At 36.7% G+C, this 20,090-nt stretch overlaps 2 long non-coding RNA genes across 2 annotated transcripts in view; both read left to right on the top strand.

Annotated features, from left to right (window-relative positions):
• Positions 1-941: 941 nt before the first annotated feature.
• LOC146785647 (uncharacterized) lies at positions 942-6,629 on the top strand. Its single transcript, XR_014970720.1, has 12 exons — positions 942-1,062; positions 1,451-1,573; positions 1,962-2,085; positions 2,474-2,597; positions 2,986-3,104; positions 3,493-3,616; positions 4,005-4,128; positions 4,517-4,641; positions 5,030-5,153; positions 5,542-5,665; positions 6,054-6,177; positions 6,566-6,629. It is a non-coding gene; the product is annotated as an uncharacterized LOC146785647 (long non-coding RNA).
• A 962-nt stretch (positions 6,630-7,591) lies between these two features.
• Positions 7,592-20,090, top strand: part of LOC146785648 (uncharacterized) — a 33,336-nt gene continuing 20,837 nt past the window's right edge. Inside the window, exons 1-25 of the long non-coding RNA XR_014970724.1 lie at positions 7,592-7,715; positions 8,104-8,227; positions 8,616-8,740; positions 9,129-9,252; positions 9,641-9,764; positions 10,153-10,277; positions 10,666-10,789; positions 11,178-11,301; positions 11,690-11,813; positions 12,202-12,326; positions 12,715-12,839; positions 13,228-13,351; positions 13,740-13,863; positions 14,252-14,376; positions 14,765-14,888; positions 15,277-15,400; positions 15,789-15,913; positions 16,302-16,420; positions 16,809-16,932; positions 17,321-17,444; positions 17,833-17,956; positions 18,345-18,469; positions 18,859-18,977; positions 19,367-19,485; positions 19,874-19,997. This is a non-coding gene — a long non-coding RNA (uncharacterized LOC146785648). The remainder of the gene's footprint in view (positions 7,716-8,103; positions 8,228-8,615; positions 8,741-9,128; positions 9,253-9,640; positions 9,765-10,152; positions 10,278-10,665; positions 10,790-11,177; positions 11,302-11,689; positions 11,814-12,201; positions 12,327-12,714; positions 12,840-13,227; positions 13,352-13,739; positions 13,864-14,251; positions 14,377-14,764; positions 14,889-15,276; positions 15,401-15,788; positions 15,914-16,301; positions 16,421-16,808; positions 16,933-17,320; positions 17,445-17,832; positions 17,957-18,344; positions 18,470-18,858; positions 18,978-19,366; positions 19,486-19,873; positions 19,998-20,090) is intronic.

The raw sequence follows: 20,090 nt of genomic DNA on the forward strand, positions 1-20,090 counted from the left end.
AAAAGGAAGTCTTCCGGCATACGGCATCATTTTACCAATATACAAGGCAAGTTTAACTCACAATAATTCCTTTATGCATTAAAAAGACGCTCACAGCATCAGCATGTCCTCACTACCTTATAGTGGGAGACTGTGCCTGAACATAATTTCTGTCAAGATGAAAGTAATATGGATCACATTGTGTTGGTCATGATAGTTCATAAAAGCCTGGCTGCCTCCAACGCTACTAAAGCCTGCTTTATATCCTGGAACTAGCAATGTTCTAGAGAAGTATGTGAGGTTAAAAACTAAAATTGAGATTTGATTTTCTAATGAGCTGTTGATTTTCACAATAAAAGGCTCCATAGTATTGATCTGTTTACGCTTTCTAAAAATCAAGATTTTTTTGTATTGCTTATAGAAAATGTGCTAACAGTGGACTTTTCCATCTGCAGATTATACTGAATGACCAGAGGTGGCAGTGTTTCACAACCTAGTTTCTCTGAATTGCCGAGACTGAAGAAAAAAAAAAGGAAGTCTTCCGGCATACGGGATCATTTTACCAATTTATAAGGCAAGTAAAACTCACAATAATTCCTTTATGCATTAAAAAGACGCTCACAGCATCAGCATGTCCTCACTACCTTACAGTGGGAGACTGTGCCTGAACATAATTTCTATCAAGATGAAAGTAATATGGATCACATTGTGTTGGTCATTATAGTTCATAAAAGCCTGGCTGCCTCCAACGCTACTAAAGCCTGCTTTATATCCTGGAGCTAGCAATGTTGCAGAGAAGTATGTGAGGTTTAAAACTAAAATTGACATTTGATTTTCTAATGAGCTGTTGATTTTCACAATAAAAGACTCCATAGTATTGATCTGTTTACCCTTTCTAAAAATCAAGATTTTTTTGTATTGCTTATAGAAAATGTGCTAACAGTGGACTTTTCCATCTGCAGATTATACTGAATGACCAGAGGTGGCAGTGTTTCACAACCGAGTTTCTCTGAATTGCCGAGACTGAAGAAACAAAAAAAAGGAAGTCTTCCGGCATACGGCATCATTTTACCAATATGCAAGGCAAGTAAAACTCACAATAATTCCTTTATGCATTAAAAAGACGCTCACAGCATCAGCATGTCCTCACTACCTTATAGTGGGAGACTGTGCCTGAACATATTTTCTGTCAAGATGAGAGTAATATGGATCACATTGTGTTGGTCATGATAGTTCATAAAAGCCTGGCTGCCTCCAACGCTACTAAACCCTGCTTTATATCCTGGAACTAGCAATGTTGCAGAGAAGTATGTGAGGTTAAAAACTAAAATTGACATTTGATTTTCTAATGAGCTGTTGATTTTCACAATAAAAGACTCCATAGTATTGATCTGTTTACCCTTTCTAAAAATCAAGATTTTTTTGTATTGCTTATAGAAAATGTGCTAACAGTGGACTTTTCCATCTACAGATTATACTGAATGACCGGAGGTGGCAGTGTTTCACAACCGAGTTTCTCTGAATTGCCGAGACTGAAGACAAAAAAAAAAAAGGAAGTCTTCCGGCATACGGCATCATTTTACCAATTTATAAGGCAAGTAAAACTCACAATAATTCCTTTATGCATTAAAAAGACGCTCACAGCATCAGCATGTCCTCACTACCTTACAGTGGGAGACTGTGCCTGAACATAATTTCTGTCAAGATGAAAGTAATATGGATCACATTGTGTTGGTCATGATAGTTCATAAAAGCCTGGCTGCCTCCAACGCTACTAAAGCCTGCTTTATATCCTGGAGCTAGCAATGTTGCAGAGAAGTATGTGAGGTTAAAAACTAAAATTGAGATTTGATTTTCTAATGAGCTGTTGATTTTCACAATAAAAGACTCCATAGTATTGATCTGTTTACCCTTTCTAAAAATCAAGATTTTTTTGTATTGCTTATAGAAAATGTGCTAACAGTGGACTTTTCCATCTACAGATTATACTGAATGACCAGAGGTGGCAGTGTTTCACAACCGAGTTTCTCTGAATTGCCGAGACTGAAGAACAAAAAAAAAAAAGGAAGTCTTCCGGCATACGGCATCATTTTACCAATATACAAGGCAAGTTTAACTCACAATAATTCCTTTATGCATTAAAAAGACGCTCACAGCATCAGCATGTCCTCACTACCTTATAGTGGGAGACTGTGCCTGAACATAATTTCTGTCAAGATGAGAGTAATATGGATCACATTGTGTTGGTCATGATAGTTCATAAAAGCCTGGCTGCCTCCAACGCTACTAAACCCTGCTTTATATCCTGGAACTAGCAATGTTGCAGAGAAGTATGTGAGGTTAAAAACTAAAATTGAGATTTGATTTTCTAAAGAGCTTTTGATTTTCACAATAAAAGACTCCATAGTATTGATCTGTTTACCCTTTCTAAAAATCAAGATTTTTTTGTATTGCTTATAGAAAATGTGCTAACAGTGGACTTTTCCATCTACAGATTATACTGAATGACCAGAGGTGGCAGTGTTTCACAACCGAGTTTCTCTGAATTGCCGAGACTGAAGAACAAAAAAAAAAAAGGAAGTCTTCCGGCATACGGCATCATTTTACCAATATACAAGGCAAGTTTAACTCACAATAATTCCTTTATGCATTAAAAAGACGCTCACAGCATCAGCATGTCCTCACTACCTTACAGTGGGAGACTGTGCCTGAACATAATTTCTGTCAAGATGAAAGTAATATGGATCACATTGTGTTGGTCATGATAGTTCATAAAAGCCTGGCTGCCTCCAACGCTACTAAAGCCTGCTTTATATCCTGGAGCTAGCAATGTTGCAGAGAAGTATGTGAGGTTAAAAACTAAAATTGAGATTTGATTTTCTAATGAGCTTTTGATTTTCACAATAAAAGACTCCATAGTATTGATCTGTTTACCCTTTCTAAAAATCAAGATTTTTTTGTATTGCTTATAGAAAATGTGCTAACAGTGGACTTTTCCATCTACAGATTATACTGAATGACCAGAGGTGGCAGTGTTTCACAACCTAGTTTCTCTGAATTGCCGAGACTGAAGAAAAAAAAAAGGAAGTCTTCCGGCATACGGCATCATTTTACCAATATGCAAGGCAAGTTTAACTCACAATAATTCCTTTATGCATTAAAAAGACGCTCACAGCATCAGCATGTCCTCACTACCTTATAGTGGGAGACTGTGCCTGAACATAATTTCTGTCAAGATGAAAGTAATATGGATCACATTGTGTTGGTCATGATAGTTCATAAAAGCCTGGCTGCCTCCAACGCTACTAAAGCCTGCTTTATATCCTGGAACTAGCAATGTTCTAGAGAAGTATGTGAGGTTAAAAACTAAAATTGAGATTTGATTTTCTAATGAGCTGTTGATTTTCACAATAAAAGGCTCCATAGTATTGATCTGTTTACGCTTTCTAAAAATCAAGATTTTTTTGTATTGCTTATAGAAAATGTGCTAACAGTGGACTTTTCCATCTACAGATTATACTGAATGACCAGAGGTGGCAGTGTTTCACAACCGAGTTTCTCTGAATTGCCGAGACTGAAGAACAAAAAAAAAAAAGGAAGTCTTCCGGCATACGGCATCATTTTACCAATATACAAGGCAAGTTTAACTCACAATAATTCCTTTATGCATTAAAAAGACGCTCACAGCATCAGCATGTCCTCACTACCTTACAGTGGGAGACTGTGCCTGAACATAATTTCTGTCAAGATGAAAGTAATATGGATCACATTGTGTTGGTCATGATAGTTCATAAAAGCCTGGCTGCCTCCAACGCTACTAAAGCCTGCTTTATATCCTGGAGCTAGCAATGTTGCAGAGAAGTATGTGAGGTTAAAAACTAAAATTGAGATTTGATTTTCTAATGAGCTTTTGATTTTCACAATAAAAGACTCCATAGTATTGATCTGTTTACCCTTTCTAAAAATCAAGATTTTTTTGTATTGCTTATAGAAAATGTGCTAACAGTGGACTTTTCCATCTACAGATTATACTGAATGACCAGAGGTGGCAGTGTTTCACAACCGAGTTTCTCTGAATTGCCGAGACTGAAGAACAAAAAAAAAAAAGGAAGTCTTCCGGCATACGGCATCATTTTACCAATATACAAGGCAAGTTTAACTCACAATAATTCCTTTATGCATTAAAAAGACGCTCACAGCATCAGCATGTCCTCACTACCTTATAGTGGGAGACTGTGCCTGAACATAATTTCTGTCAAGATGAAAGTAATATGGATCACATTGTGTTGGTCATGATAGTTCATAAAAGCCTGGCTGCCTCCAACGCTACTAAAGCCTGCTTTATATCCTGGAACTAGCAATGTTCTAGAGAAGTATGTGAGGTTAAAAACTAAAATTGAGATTTGATTTTCTAATGAGCTGTTGATTTTCACAATAAAAGGCTCCATAGTATTGATCTGTTTACGCTTTCTAAAAATCAAGATTTTTTTGTATTGCTTATAGAAAATGTGCTAACAGTGGACTTTTCCATCTGCAGATTATACTGAATGACCAGAGGTGGCAGTGTTTCACAACCGAGTTTCTCTGAATTGCCGAGATTGAAGAACAAAAAAACAAAAAGGAAGTCTTCCGGCATACGGCATCATTTTACCAATATACAAGGCAAGTTTAACTCACAATAATTCCTTTATGCATTAAAAAGACGCTCACAGCATCAGCATGTCCTCACTACCTTATAGTGAGAGACTGTGCCTGAACATAATTTCTGTCAAGATGAGAGTAATATGGATCACATTGTGTTGGTCATGATAGTTCATAAAAGCCTGGCTGCCTCCAACGCTACTAAACCCTGCTTTATATCCTGGAACTAGCAATGTTGCAGAGAAGTATGTGAGGTTAAAAACTAAAATTGAGATTTGATTTTCTAAAGAGCTTTTGATTTTCACAATAAAAGACTCCATAGTATTGATCTGTTTACCCTTTCTAAAAATCAAGATTTTTTTGTATTGCTTATAGAAAATGTGCTAACAGTGGACTTTTCCATCTACAGATTATACTGAATGACCAGAGGTGGCAGTGTTTCACAACCGAGTTTCTCTGAATTGCCGAGACTGAAGAACAAAAAAAAAAAAGGAAGTCTTCCGGCATACGGCATCATTTTACCAATATACAAGGCAAGTTTAACTCACAATAATTCCTTTATGCATTAAAAAGACGCTCACAGCATCAGCATGTCCTCACTACCTTATAGTGGGAGACTGTGCCTGAACATAATTTCTGTCAAGATGAGAGTAATATGGATCACATTGTGTTGGTCATGATAGTTCATAAAAGCCTGGCTGCCTCCAACGCTACTAAACCCTGCTTTATATCCTGGAACTAGCAATGTTGCAGAGAAGTATGTGAGGTTAAAAACTAAAATTGAGATTTGATTTTCTAAAGAGCTTTTGATTTTCACAATAAAAGACTCCATAGTATTGATCTGTTTACCCTTTCTAAAAATCAAGATTTTTTTGTATTGCTTATAGAAAATGTGCTAACAGTGGACTTTTCCATCTACAGATTATACTGAATGACCAGAGGTGGCAGTGTTTCACAACCGAGTTTCTCTGAATTGCCGAGACTGAAGAACAAAAAAAAAAAAGGAAGTCTTCCGGCATACGGCATCATTTTACCAATATACAAGGCAAGTTTAACTCACAATAATTCCTTTATGCATTAAAAAGACGCTCACAGCATCAGCATGTCCTCACTACCTTACAGTGGGAGACTGTGCCTGAACATAATTTCTGTCAAGATGAAAGTAATATGGATCACATTGTGTTGGTCATGATAGTTCATAAAAGCCTGGCTGCCTCCAACGCTATTAAAGCCTGCTTTATATCCTGGAGCTAGCAATGTTGCAGAGAAGTATGTGAGGTTAAAAACTAAAATTGAGATTTGATTTTCTAATGAGCTTTTGATTTTCACAATAAAAGACTCCATAGTATTGATCTGTTTACCCTTTCTAAAAATCAAGATTTTTTTGTATTGCTTATAGAAAATGTGCTAACAGTGGACTTTTCCATCTACAGATTATACTGAATGACCAGAGGTGGCAGTGTTTCACAACCGAGTTTCTCTGAATTGCCGAGACTGAAGAACAAAAAAAAAAAAGGAAGTCTTCCGGCATACGGCATCATTTTACCAATATACAAGGCAAGTTTAACTCACAATAATTCCTTTATGCATTAAAAAGACGCTCACAGCATCAGCATGTCCTCACTACCTTATAGTGGGAGACTGTGCCTGAACATAATTTCTGTCAAGATGAAAGTAATATGGATCACATTGTGTTGGTCATGATAGTTCATAAAAGCCTGGCTGCCTCCAACGCTACTAAAGCCTGCTTTATATCCTGGAACTAGCAATGTTCTAGAGAAGTATGTGAGGTTAAAAACTAAAATTGAGATTTGATTTTCTAATGAGCTGTTGATTTTCACAATAAAAGGCTCCATAGTATTGATCTGTTTACGCTTTCTAAAAATCAAGATTTTTTTGTATTGCTTATAGAAAATGTGCTAACAGTGGACTTTTCCATCTGCAGATTATACTGAATGACCAGAGGTGGCAGTGTTTCACAACCGAGTTTCTCTGAATTGCCGAGATTGAAGAACAAAAAAACAAAAAGGAAGTCTTCCGGCATACGGCATCATTTTACCAATATACAAGGCAAGTTTAACTCACAATAATTCCTTTATGCATTAAAAAGACGCTCACAGCATCAGCATGTCCTCACTACCTTATAGTGAGAGACTGTGCCTGAACATAATTTCTGTCAAGATGAGAGTAATATGGATCACATTGTGTTGGTCATGATAGTTCATAAAAGCCTGGCTGCCTCCAACGCTACTAAACCCTGCTTTATATCCTGGAACTAGCAATGTTGCAGAGAAGTATGTGAGGTTAAAAACTAAAATTGAGATTTGATTTTCTAAAGAGCTTTTGATTTTCACAATAAAAGACTCCATAGTATTGATCTGTTTACCCTTTCTAAAAATCACGATTTTTTTGTATTGCTTATAGAAAATGTGCTAACAGTGGACTTTTCCATCTGCAGATTATACTGAATGACCAGAGGTGGCAGTGTTTCACAACCGAGTTTCTCTGAATTGCCGAGATTGAAGAACAAAAAAACAAAAAGGAAGTCTTCCGGCATACGGCATCATTTTACCAATATACAAGGCAAGTTTAACTCACAATAATTCCTTTATGCATTAAAAAGACGCTCACAGCATCAGCATGTCCTCACTACCTTATAGTGAGAGACTGTGCCTGAACATAATTTCTGTCAAGATGAGAGTAATATGGATCACATTGTGTTGGTCATGATAGTTCATAAAAGCCTGGCTGCCTCCAACGCTACTAAACCCTGCTTTATATCCTGGAACTAGCAATGTTGCAGAGAAGTATGTGAGGTTAAAAACTAAAATTGAGATTTGATTTTCTAAAGAGCTTTTGATTTTCACAATAAAAGACTCCATAGTATTGATCTGTTTACCCTTTCTAAAAATCAAGATTTTTTTGTATTGCTTATAGAAAATGTGCTAACAGTGGACTTTTCCATCTACAGATTATACTGAATGACCAGAGGTGGCAGTGTTTCACAACCGAGTTTCTCTGAATTGCCGAGACTGAAGAACAAAAAAAAAAAAGGAAGTCTTCCGGCATACGGCATCATTTTACCAATATACAAGGCAAGTTTAACTCACAATAATTCCTTTATGCATTAAAAAGACGCTCACAGCATCAGCATGTCCTCACTACCTTACAGTGGGAGACTGTGCCTGAACATAATTTCTGTCAAGATGAAAGTAATATGGATCACATTGTGTTGGTCATGATAGTTCATAAAAGCCTGGCTGCCTCCAACGCTATTAAAGCCTGCTTTATATCCTGGAGCTAGCAATGTTGCAGAGAAGTATGTGAGGTTAAAAACTAAAATTGAGATTTGATTTTCTAATGAGCTTTTGATTTTCACAATAAAAGACTCCATAGTATTGATCTGTTTACCCTTTCTAAAAATCAAGATTTTTTTGTATTGCTTATAGAAAATGTGCTAACAGTGGACTTTTCCATCTACAGATTATACTGAATGACCAGAGGTGGCAGTGTTTCACAACCGAGTTTCTCTGAATTGCCGAGACTGAAGAACAAAAAAAAAAAAGGAAGTCTTCCGGCATACGGCATCATTTTACCAATATACAAGGCAAGTTTAACTCACAATAATTCCTTTATGCATTAAAAAGACGCTCACAGCATCAGCATGTCCTCACTACCTTATAGTGGGAGACTGTGCCTGAACATAATTTCTGTCAAGATGAAAGTAATATGGATCACATTGTGTTGGTCATGATAGTTCATAAAAGCCTGGCTGCCTCCAACGCTACTAAAGCCTGCTTTATATCCTGGAACTAGCAATGTTCTAGAGAAGTATGTGAGGTTAAAAACTAAAATTGAGATTTGATTTTCTAATGAGCTGTTGATTTTCACAATAAAAGGCTCCATAGTATTGATCTGTTTACGCTTTCTAAAAATCAAGATTTTTTTGTATTGCTTATAGAAAATGTGCTAACAGTGGACTTTTCCATCTGCAGATTATACTGAATGACCAGAGGTGGCAGTGTTTCACAACCGAGTTTCTCTGAATTGCCGAGATTGAAGAACAAAAAAACAAAAAGGAAGTCTTCCGGCATACGGCATCATTTTACCAATATACAAGGCAAGTTTAACTCACAATAATTCCTTTATGCATTAAAAAGACGCTCACAGCATCAGCATGTCCTCACTACCTTATAGTGAGAGACTGTGCCTGAACATAATTTCTGTCAAGATGAGAGTAATATGGATCACATTGTGTTGGTCATGATAGTTCATAAAAGCCTGGCTGCCTCCAACGCTACTAAACCCTGCTTTATATCCTGGAACTAGCAATGTTGCAGAGAAGTATGTGAGGTTAAAAACTAAAATTGAGATTTGATTTTCTAAAGAGCTTTTGATTTTCACAATAAAAGACTCCATAGTATTGATCTGTTTACCCTTTCTAAAAATCAAGATTTTTTTGTATTGCTTATAGAAAATGTGCTAACAGTGGACTTTTCCATCTACAGATTATACTGAATGACCAGAGGTGGCAGTGTTTCACAACCGAGTTTCTCTGAATTGCCGAGACTGAAGAACAAAAAAAAAAAAGGAAGTCTTCCGGCATACGGCATCATTTTACCAATATACAAGGCAAGTTTAACTCACAATAATTCCTTTATGCATTAAAAAGACGCTCACAGCATCAGCATGTCCTCACTACCTTACAGTGGGAGACTGTGCCTGAACATAATTTCTGTCAAGATGAAAGTAATATGGATCACATTGTGTTGGTCATGATAGTTCATAAAAGCCTGGCTGCCTCCAACGCTATTAAAGCCTGCTTTATATCCTGGAGCTAGCAATGTTGCAGAGAAGTATGTGAGGTTAAAAACTAAAATTGAGATTTGATTTTCTAATGAGCTTTTGATTTTCACAATAAAAGACTCCATAGTATTGATCTGTTTACCCTTTCTAAAAATCAAGATTTTTTTGTATTGCTTATAGAAAATGTGCTAACAGTGGACTTTTCCATCTACAGATTATACTGAATGACCAGAGGTGGCAGTGTTTCACAACCGAGTTTCTCTGAATTGCCGAGACTGAAGAACAAAAAAAAAAAAGGAAGTCTTCCGGCATACGGCATCATTTTACCAATATACAAGGCAAGTTTAACTCACAATAATTCCTTTATGCATTAAAAAGACGCTCACAGCATCAGCATGTCCTCACTACCTTATAGTGGGAGACTGTGCCTGAACATAATTTCTGTCAAGATGAAAGTAATATGGATCACATTGTGTTGGTCATGATAGTTCATAAAAGCCTGGCTGCCTCCAACGCTACTAAAGCCTGCTTTATATCCTGGAACTAGCAATGTTCTAGAGAAGTATGTGAGGTTAAAAACTAAAATTGAGATTTGATTTTCTAATGAGCTGTTGATTTTCACAATAAAAGGCTCCATAGTATTGATCTGTTTACGCTTTCTAAAAATCAAGATTTTTTTGTATTGCTTATAGAAAATGTGCTAACAGTGGACTTTTCCATCTGCAGATTATACTGAATGACCAGAGGTGGCAGTGTTTCACAACCGAGTTTCTCTGAATTGCCGAGATTGAAGAACAAAAAAACAAAAAGGAAGTCTTCCGGCATACGGCATCATTTTACCAATATACAAGGCAAGTTTAACTCACAATAATTCCTTTATGCATTAAAAAGACGCTCACAGCATCAGCATGTCCTCACTACCTTATAGTGAGAGACTGTGCCTGAACATAATTTCTGTCAAGATGAGAGTAATATGGATCACATTGTGTTGGTCATGATAGTTCATAAAAGCCTGGCTGCCTCCAACGCTACTAAACCCTGCTTTATATCCTGGAACTAGCAATGTTGCAGAGAAGTATGTGAGGTTAAAAACTAAAATTGAGATTTGATTTTCTAAAGAGCTTTTGATTTTCACAATAAAAGACTCCATAGTATTGATCTGTTTACCCTTTCTAAAAATCACGATTTTTTTGTATTGCTTATAGAAAATGTGCTAACAGTGGACTTTTCCATCTACAGATTATACTGAATGACCAGAGGTGGCAGTGTTTCACAACCGAGTTTCTCTGAATTGCCGAGACTGAAGAACAAAAAAAAAAAAGGAAGTCTTCCGGCATACGGCATCATTTTACCAATATACAAGGCAAGTTTAACTCACAATAATTCCTTTATGCATTAAAAAGACGCTCACAGCATCAGCATGTCCTCACTACCTTATAGTGGGAGACTGTGCCTGAACATAATTTCTGTCAAGATGAGAGTAATATGGATCACATTGTGTTGGTCATGATAGTTCATAAAAGCCTGGCTGCCTCCAACGCTACTAAACCCTGCTTTATATCCTGGAACTAGCAATGTTGCAGAGAAGTATGTGAGGTTAAAAACTAAAATTGAGATTTGATTTTCTAAAGAGCTTTTGATTTTCACAATAAAAGACTCCATAGTATTGATCTGTTTACCCTTTCTAAAAATCAAGATTTTTTTGTATTGCTTATAGAAAATGTGCTAACAGTGGACTTTTCCATCTACAGATTATACTGAATGACCAGAGGTGGCAGTGTTTCACAACCGAGTTTCTCTGAATTGCCGAGACTGAAGAACAAAAAAAAAAAAGGAAGTCTTCCGGCATACGGCATCATTTTACCAATATACAAGGCAAGTTTAACTCACAATAATTCCTTTATGCATTAAAAAGACGCTCACAGCATCAGCATGTCCTCACTACCTTACAGTGGGAGACTGTGCCTGAACATAATTTCTGTCAAGATGAAAGTAATATGGATCACATTGTGTTGGTCATGATAGTTCATAAAAGCCTGGCTGCCTCCAACGCTATTAAAGCCTGCTTTATATCCTGGAGCTAGCAATGTTGCAGAGAAGTATGTGAGGTTAAAAACTAAAATTGAGATTTGATTTTCTAATGAGCTTTTGATTTTCACAATAAAAGACTCCATAGTATTGATCTGTTTACCCTTTCTAAAAATCAAGATTTTTTTGTATTGCTTATAGAAAATGTGCTAACAGTGGACTTTTCCATCTACAGATTATACTGAATGACCAGAGGTGGCAGTGTTTCACAACCGAGTTTCTCTGAATTGCCGAGACTGAAGAACAAAAAAAAAAAAGGAAGTCTTCCGGCATACGGCATCATTTTACCAATATACAAGGCAAGTTTAACTCACAATAATTCCTTTATGCATTAAAAAGACGCTCACAGCATCAGCATGTCCTCACTACCTTATAGTGGGAGACTGTGCCTGAACATAATTTCTGTCAAGATGAAAGTAATATGGATCACATTGTGTTGGTCATGATAGTTCATAAAAGCCTGGCTGCCTCCAACGCTACTAAAGCCTGCTTTATATCCTGGAACTAGCAATGTTCTAGAGAAGTATGTGAGGTTAAAAACTAAAATTGAGATTTGATTTTCTAATGAGCTGTTGATTTTCACAATAAAAGGCTCCATAGTATTGATCTGTTTACGCTTTCTAAAAATCAAGATTTTTTTGTATTGCTTATAGAAAATGTGCTAACAGTGGACTTTTCCATCTGCAGATTATACTGAATGACCAGAGGTGGCAGTGTTTCACAACCGAGTTTCTCTGAATTGCCGAGATTGAAGAACAAAAAAACAAAAAGGAAGTCTTCCGGCATACGGCATCATTTTACCAATATACAAGGCAAGTTTAACTCACAATAATTCCTTTATGCATTAAAAAGACGCTCACAGCATCAGCATGTCCTCACTACCTTATAGTGAGAGACTGTGCCTGAACATAATTTCTGTCAAGATGAGAGTAATATGGATCACATTGTGTTGGTCATGATAGTTCATAAAAGCCTGGCTGCCTCCAACGCTACTAAACCCTGCTTTATATCCTGGAACTAGCAATGTTGCAGAGAAGTATGTGAGGTTAAAAACTAAAATTGAGATTTGATTTTCTAAAGAGCTTTTGATTTTCACAATAAAAGACTCCATAGTATTGATCTGTTTACCCTTTCTAAAAATCACGATTTTTTTGTATTGCTTATAGAAAATGTGCTAACAGTGGACTTTTCCATCTGCAGATTATACTGAATGACCAGAGGTGGCAGTGTTTCACAACCGAGTTTCTCTGAATTGCCGAGATTGAAGAACAAAAAAACAAAAAGGAAGTCTTCCGGCATACGGCATCATTTTACCAATATACAAGGCAAGTTTAACTCACAATAATTCCTTTATGCATTAAAAAGACGCTCACAGCATCAGCATGTCCTCACTACCTTATAGTGAGAGACTGTGCCTGAACATAATTTCTGTCAAGATGAGAGTAATATGGATCACATTGTGTTGGTCATGATAGTTCATAAAAGCCTGGCTGCCTCCAACGCTACTAAACCCTGCTTTATATCCTGGAACTAGCAATGTTGCAGAGAAGTATGTGAGGTTAAAAACTAAAATTGAGATTTGATTTTCTAAAGAGCTTTTGATTTTCACAATAAAAGACTCCATAGTATTGATCTGTTTACCCTTTCTAAAAATCAAGATTTTTTTGTATTGCTTATAGAAAATGTGCTAACAGTGGACTTTTCCATCTACAGATTATACTGAATGACCAGAGGTGGCAGTGTTTCACAACCGAGTTTCTCTGAATTGCCGAGACTGAAGAACAAAAAAAAAAAAGGAAGTCTTCCGGCATACGGCATCATTTTACCAATATACAAGGCAAGTTTAACTCACAATAATTCCTTTATGCATTAAAAAGACGCTCACAGCATCAGCATGTCCTCACTACCTTACAGTGGGAGACTGTGCCTGAACATAATTTCTGTCAAGATGAAAGTAATATGGATCACATTGTGTTGGTCATGATAGTTCATAAAAGCCTGGCTGCCTCCAACGCTATTAAAGCCTGCTTTATATCCTGGAGCTAGCAATGTTGCAGAGAAGTATGTGAGGTTAAAAACTAAAATTGAGATTTGATTTTCTAATGAGCTTTTGATTTTCACAATAAAAGACTCCATAGTATTGATCTGTTTACCCTTTCTAAAAATCAAGATTTTTTTGTATTGCTTATAGAAAATGTGCTAACAGTGGACTTTTCCATCTACAGATTATACTGAATGACCAGAGGTGGCAGTGTTTCACAACCGAGTTTCTCTGAATTGCCGAGACTGAAGAACAAAAAAAAAAAAGGAAGTCTTCCGGCATACGGCATCATTTTACCAATATACAAGGCAAGTTTAACTCACAATAATTCCTTTATGCATTAAAAAGACGCTCACAGCATCAGCATGTCCTCACTACCTTATAGTGGGAGACTGTGCCTGAACATAATTTCTGTCAAGATGAAAGTAATATGGATCACATTGTGTTGGTCATGATAGTTCATAAAAGCCTGGCTGCCTCCAACGCTACTAAAGCCTGCTTTATATCCTGGAACTAGCAATGTTCTAGAGAAGTATGTGAGGTTAAAAACTAAAATTGAGATTTGATTTTCTAATGAGCTGTTGATTTTCACAATAAAAGGCTCCATAGTATTGATCTGTTTACGCTTTCTAAAAATCAAGATTTTTTTGTATTGCTTATAGAAAATGTGCTAACAGTGGACTTTTCCATCTGCAGATTATACTGAATGACCAGAGGTGGCAGTGTTTCACAACCGAGTTTCTCTGAATTGCCGAGATTGAAGAACAAAAAAACAAAAAGGAAGTCTTCCGGCATACGGCATCATTTTACCAATATACAAGGCAAGTTTAACTCACAATAATTCCTTTATGCATTAAAAAGACGCTCACAGCATCAGCATGTCCTCACTACCTTATAGTGAGAGACTGTGCCTGAACATAATTTCTGTCAAGATGAGAGTAATATGGATCACATTGTGTTGGTCATGATAGTTCATAAAAGCCTGGCTGCCTCCAACGCTACTAAACCCTGCTTTATATCCTGGAACTAGCAATGTTGCAGAGAAGTATGTGAGGTTAAAAACTAAAATTGAGATTTGATTTTCTAAAGAGCTTTTGATTTTCACAATAAAAGACTCCATAGTATTGATCTGTTTACCCTTTCTAAAAATCAAGATTTTTTTGTATTGCTTATAGAAAATGTGCTAACAGTGGACTTTTCCATCTACAGATTATACTGAATGACCAGAGGTGGCAGTGTTTCACAACCGAGTTTCTCTGAATTGCCGAGACTGAAGAACAAAAAAAAAAAAGGAAGTCTTCCGGCATACGGCATCATTTTACCAATATACAAGGCAAGTTTAACTCACAATAATTCCTTTATGCATTAAAAAGACGCTCACAGCATCAGCATGTCCTCACTACCTTACAGTGGGAGACTGTGCCTGAACATAATTTCTGTCAAGATGAAAGTAATATGGATCACATTGTGTTGGTCATGATAGTTCATAAAAGCCTGGCTGCCTCCAACGCTATTAAAGCCTGCTTTATATCCTGGAGCTAGCAATGTTGCAGAGAAGTATGTGAGGTTAAAAACTAAAATTGAGATTTGATTTTCTAATGAGCTTTTGATTTTCACAATAAAAGACTCCATAGTATTGATCTGTTTACCCTTTCTAAAAATCAAGATTTTTTTGTATTGCTTATAGAAAATGTGCTAACAGTGGACTTTTCCATCTACAGATTATACTGAATGACCAGAGGTGGCAGTGTTTCACAACCGAGTTTCTCTGAATTGCCGAGACTGAAGAACAAAAAAAAAAAAGGAAGTCTTCCGGCATACGGCATCATTTTACCAATATACAAGGCAAGTTTAACTCACAATAATTCCTTTATGCATTAAAAAGACGCTCACAGCATCAGCATGTCCTCACTACCTTATAGTGGGAGACTGTGCCTGAACATAATTTCTGTCAAGATGAAAGTAATATGGATCACATTGTGTTGGTCATGATAGTTCATAAAAGCCTGGCTGCCTCCAACGCTACTAAAGCCTGCTTTATATCCTGGAACTAGCAATGTTCTAGAGAAGTATGTGAGGTTAAAAACTAAAATTGAGATTTGATTTTCTAATGAGCTGTTGATTTTCACAATAAAAGGCTCCATAGTATTGATCTGTTTACGCTTTCTAAAAATCAAGATTTTTTTGTATTGCTTATAGAAAATGTGCTAACAGTGGACTTTTCCATCTGCAGATTATACTGAATGACCAGAGGTGGCAGTGTTTCACAACCGAGTTTCTCTGAATTGCCGAGATTGAAGAACAAAAAAACAAAAAGGAAGTCTTCCGGCATACGGCATCATTTTACCAATATACAAGGCAAGTTTAACTCACAATAATTCCTTTATGCATTAAAAAGACGCTCACAGCATCAGCATGTCCTCACTACCTTATAGTGAGAGACTGTGCCTGAACATAATTTCTGTCAAGATGAGAGTAATATGGATCACATTGTGTTGGTCATGATAGTTCATAAAAGCCTGGCTGCCTCCAACGCTACTAAACCCTGCTTTATATCCTGGAACTAGCAATGTTGCAGAGAAGTATGTGAGGTTAAAAACTAAAATTGAGATTTGATTTTCTAAAGAGCTTTTGATTTTCACAATAAAAGACTCCATAGTATTGATCTGTTTACCCTTTCTAAAAATCACGATTTTTTTGTATTGCTTATAGAAAATGTGCTAACAGTGGACTTTTCCATCTGCAGATTATACTGAATGACCAGAGGTGGCAGTGTTTCACAACCTAGTTTCTCTGAATTGCCGAGACTGAAGAAAAAAAAAAGGAAGTCTTCCGGCATACGGCATCATTTTACCAATATGCAAGGCAAGTTTAACTCACAATAATTCCTTTATGCATTAAAAAGACGCTCACAGCATCAGTATGTCCTCACTACCTTATAGTTGGAGACTGTGCCTGAACATAATTTCTGTCAAGATGAGAGTAATATGGATCACATTGTGTTGGTCATGATAGTTCATAAAAGCCTGGCTGCCTCCAACGCTACTAAAGCCTGCTTTATATCCTGGAGCTAGCAATGTTGCAGAGAAGTATGTGAGGTTAAAAACTAAAATTGAGATTTGATTTTCTAATGAGCTGTTGATTTTCACAATAAAAGACTCCATAGTATTGATCTGTTTACCCTTTCTAAAAATCAAGATTTTTTTGTATTGCTTATAGAAAATGTGCTAACAGTGGACTTTTCCATCTACAGATTATACTGAATGACCAGAGGTGGCAGTGTTTCACAACCGAGTTTCTCTGAATTGCCGAGACTGAAGAACAAAAAAAAAAAAGGAAGTCTTCCGGCATACGGCATCATTTTACCAATATACAAGGCAAGTTTAACTCACAATAATTCCTTTATGCATTAAAAAGACGCTCACAGCATCAGCATGTCCTCACTACCTTATAGTGGGAGACTGTGCCTGAACATAATTTCTGTCAAGATGAGAGTAATATGGATCACATTGTGTTGGTCATGATAGTTCATAAAAGCCTGGCTGCCTCCAACGCTACTAAACCCTGCTTTATATCCTGGAACTAGCAATGTTGCAGAGAAGTATGTGAGGTTAAAAACTAAAATTGAGATTTGATTTTCTAAAGAGCTTTTGATTTTCACAATAAAAGACTCCATAGTATTGATCTGTTTACCCTTTCTAAAAATCAAGATTTTTTTGTATTGCTTATAGAAAATGTGCTAACAGTGGACTTTTCCATCTACAGATTATACTGAATGACCAGAGGTGGCAGTGTTTCACAACCGAGTTTCTCTGAATTGCCGAGACTGAAGAACAAAAAAAAAAAAGGAAGTCTTCCGGCATACGGCATCATTTTACCAATATACAAGGCAAGTTTAACTCACAATAATTCCTTTATGCATTAAAAAGACGCTCACAGCATCAGCATGTCCTCACTACCTTACAGTGGGAGACTGTGCCTGAACATAATTTCTGTCAAGATGAAAGTAATATGGATCACATTGTGTTGGTCATGATAGTTCATAAAAGCCTGGCTGCCTCCAACGCTACTAAAGCCTGCTTTATATCCTGGAGCTAGCAATGTTGCAGAGAAGTATGTGAGGTTAAAAACTAAAATTGAGATTTGATTTTCTAATGAGCTGTTGATTTTCGCACTAAAAGACCGCATAGTATTGATCTGTTTACCCTTTCTAAAAATCAAGATTTTTTTGTATTGCTTATAGAAAATGTGCTAACAGTGGACTTTTCCATCTACAGATTATACTGAATGACCAGAGGTGGCAGTGTTTCACAACCGAGTTTCTCTGAATTGCCGAGACTGAAGAACAAAAAAAAAAAAGGAAGTCTTCCGGCATACGGCATCATTTTACCAATATACAAGGCAAGTTTAACTCACAATAATTCCTTTATGCATTAAAAAGACGCTCACAGCATCAGCATGTCCTCACTACCTTATAGTGGGAGACTGTGCCTGAACATAATTTCTGTCAAGATGAAAGTAATATGGATCACATTGTGTTGGTCATGATAGTTCATAAAAGCCTGGCTGCCTCCAACGCTACTAAAGCCTGCTTTATATCCTGGAACTAGCAATGTTCTAGAGAAGTATGTGAGGTTAAAAACTAAAATTGAGATTTGATTTTCTAATGAGCTGTTGATTTTCACAATAAAAGGCTCCATAGTATTGATCTGTTTACGCTTTCTAAAAATCAAGATTTTTTTGTATTGCTTATAGAAAATGTGCTAACAGTGGACTTTTCCATCTGCAGATTATACTGAATGACCAGAGGTGGCAGTGTTTCACAACCGAGTTTCTCTGAATTGCCGAGATTGAAGAACAAAAAAACAAAAAGGAAGTCTTCCGGCATACGGCATCATTTTACCAATATGCAAGGCAAGTAAAACTCACAATAATTCCTTTATGCATTAAAAAGACGCTCACAGCATCAGCATGTCCTCACTACCTTATAGTGGGAGACTGTGCCTGAACATAATTTCTGTCAAGATGAAAGTAATATGGATCACATTGTGTTGGTCATGATAGTTCATAAAAGCCTGGCTGCCTCCAACGCTACTAAAGCCTGCTTTATATCCTGGAGCTAGCAATGTTGCAGAGAAGTATGTGAGGTTAAAAACTAAAATTGAGATTTGATTTTCTAATGAGCTGTTGATTTTCACAATAAAAGACTCCATAGTATTGATCTGTTTACCCTTTCTAAAAATCAAGATTTTTTTTGTATTGCTTATAGAAAATGTGCTAACAGTGGACTTTTCCATCTACAGATTATACTGAATGACCAGAGGTGGCAGTGTTTCACAACCGAGTTTCTCTGAATTGCCGAGACTGAAGAAAAAAAAAAGGAAGTCTTCCGGCATACGGGATCATTTTACCAATTTATAAGGCAAGTAAAACTCACAATAATCCCTTTATGCATTAAAAAGACGCTCACAGCATCAGCATGTCCTCACTACCTTACAGTGGGAGACTGTGCCTGAACATAATTTCTATCAAGATGAAAGTAATATGGATCACATTGTGTTGGTCATGATAGTTCATAAAAGCCTGGCTGCCTCCAACGCTACTAAAGCCTGCTTTATATCCTGGAGCTAGCAATGTTGCAGAGAAGTATGTGAGGTTAAAAACTAAAATTGAGATTTGATTTTCTAATGAGCTGTTGATTTTCACAATAAAAGACTCCATAGTATTGATCTGTTTACCCTTTCTAAAAATCAAGATTTTTTTTGTATTGCTTATAGAAAATGTGCTAACAGTGGACTTTTCCATCTACAGATTATACTGAATGACCAGAGGTGGCAGTGTTTCACAACCGAGTTTCTCTGAATTGCCGAGACTGAAGAAAAAAAAAAGCAAGTCTTCCGGCATACGGGATCATTTTACCAATTTATAAGGCAAGTAAAACTCACAATAATTCCTTTATGCATTAAAAAGACGCTCACAGCATCAGCATGTCCTCACTACCTTACAGTGGGAGACTGTGCCTGAACATAATTTCTATCAAGATGAAAGTAATATGGATCACATTGTGTTGGTCATTATAGTTCATAAAAGCCTGGCTGCCTCCAACGCTACTAAAGCCTGCTTTATATCCTGGAGCTAGCAATGTTGCAGAGAAGTATGTGAGGTTTAAAACTAAAATTGACATTTGATTTTCTAATGAGCTGTTGATTTTCACAATAAAAGACTCCATAGTATTGATCTGTTTACCCTTTCTAAAAATCAAGATTTTTTTGTATTGCTTATAGAAAATGTGCTAACAGTGGACTTTTCCATCTACAGATTATACTGAATGACCAGAGGTGGCAGTGTTTCACAACCGAGTTTCTCTGAATTGCCGAGACTGAAGAACAAAAAAAAAAAAGGAAGTCTTCCGGCATACGGCATCATTTTACCAATATACAAGGCAAGTTTAACTCACAATAATTCCTTTATGCATTAAAAAGACGCTCACAGCATCAGCATGTCCTCACTACCTTATAGTGGGAGACTGTGCCTG

This window comes from Triturus cristatus, chromosome 11, assembly GCF_964204655.1.
Source record: "Triturus cristatus chromosome 11, aTriCri1.1, whole genome shotgun sequence".
NCBI lineage: Eukaryota > Metazoa > Chordata > Amphibia > Caudata > Salamandridae > Triturus > Triturus cristatus.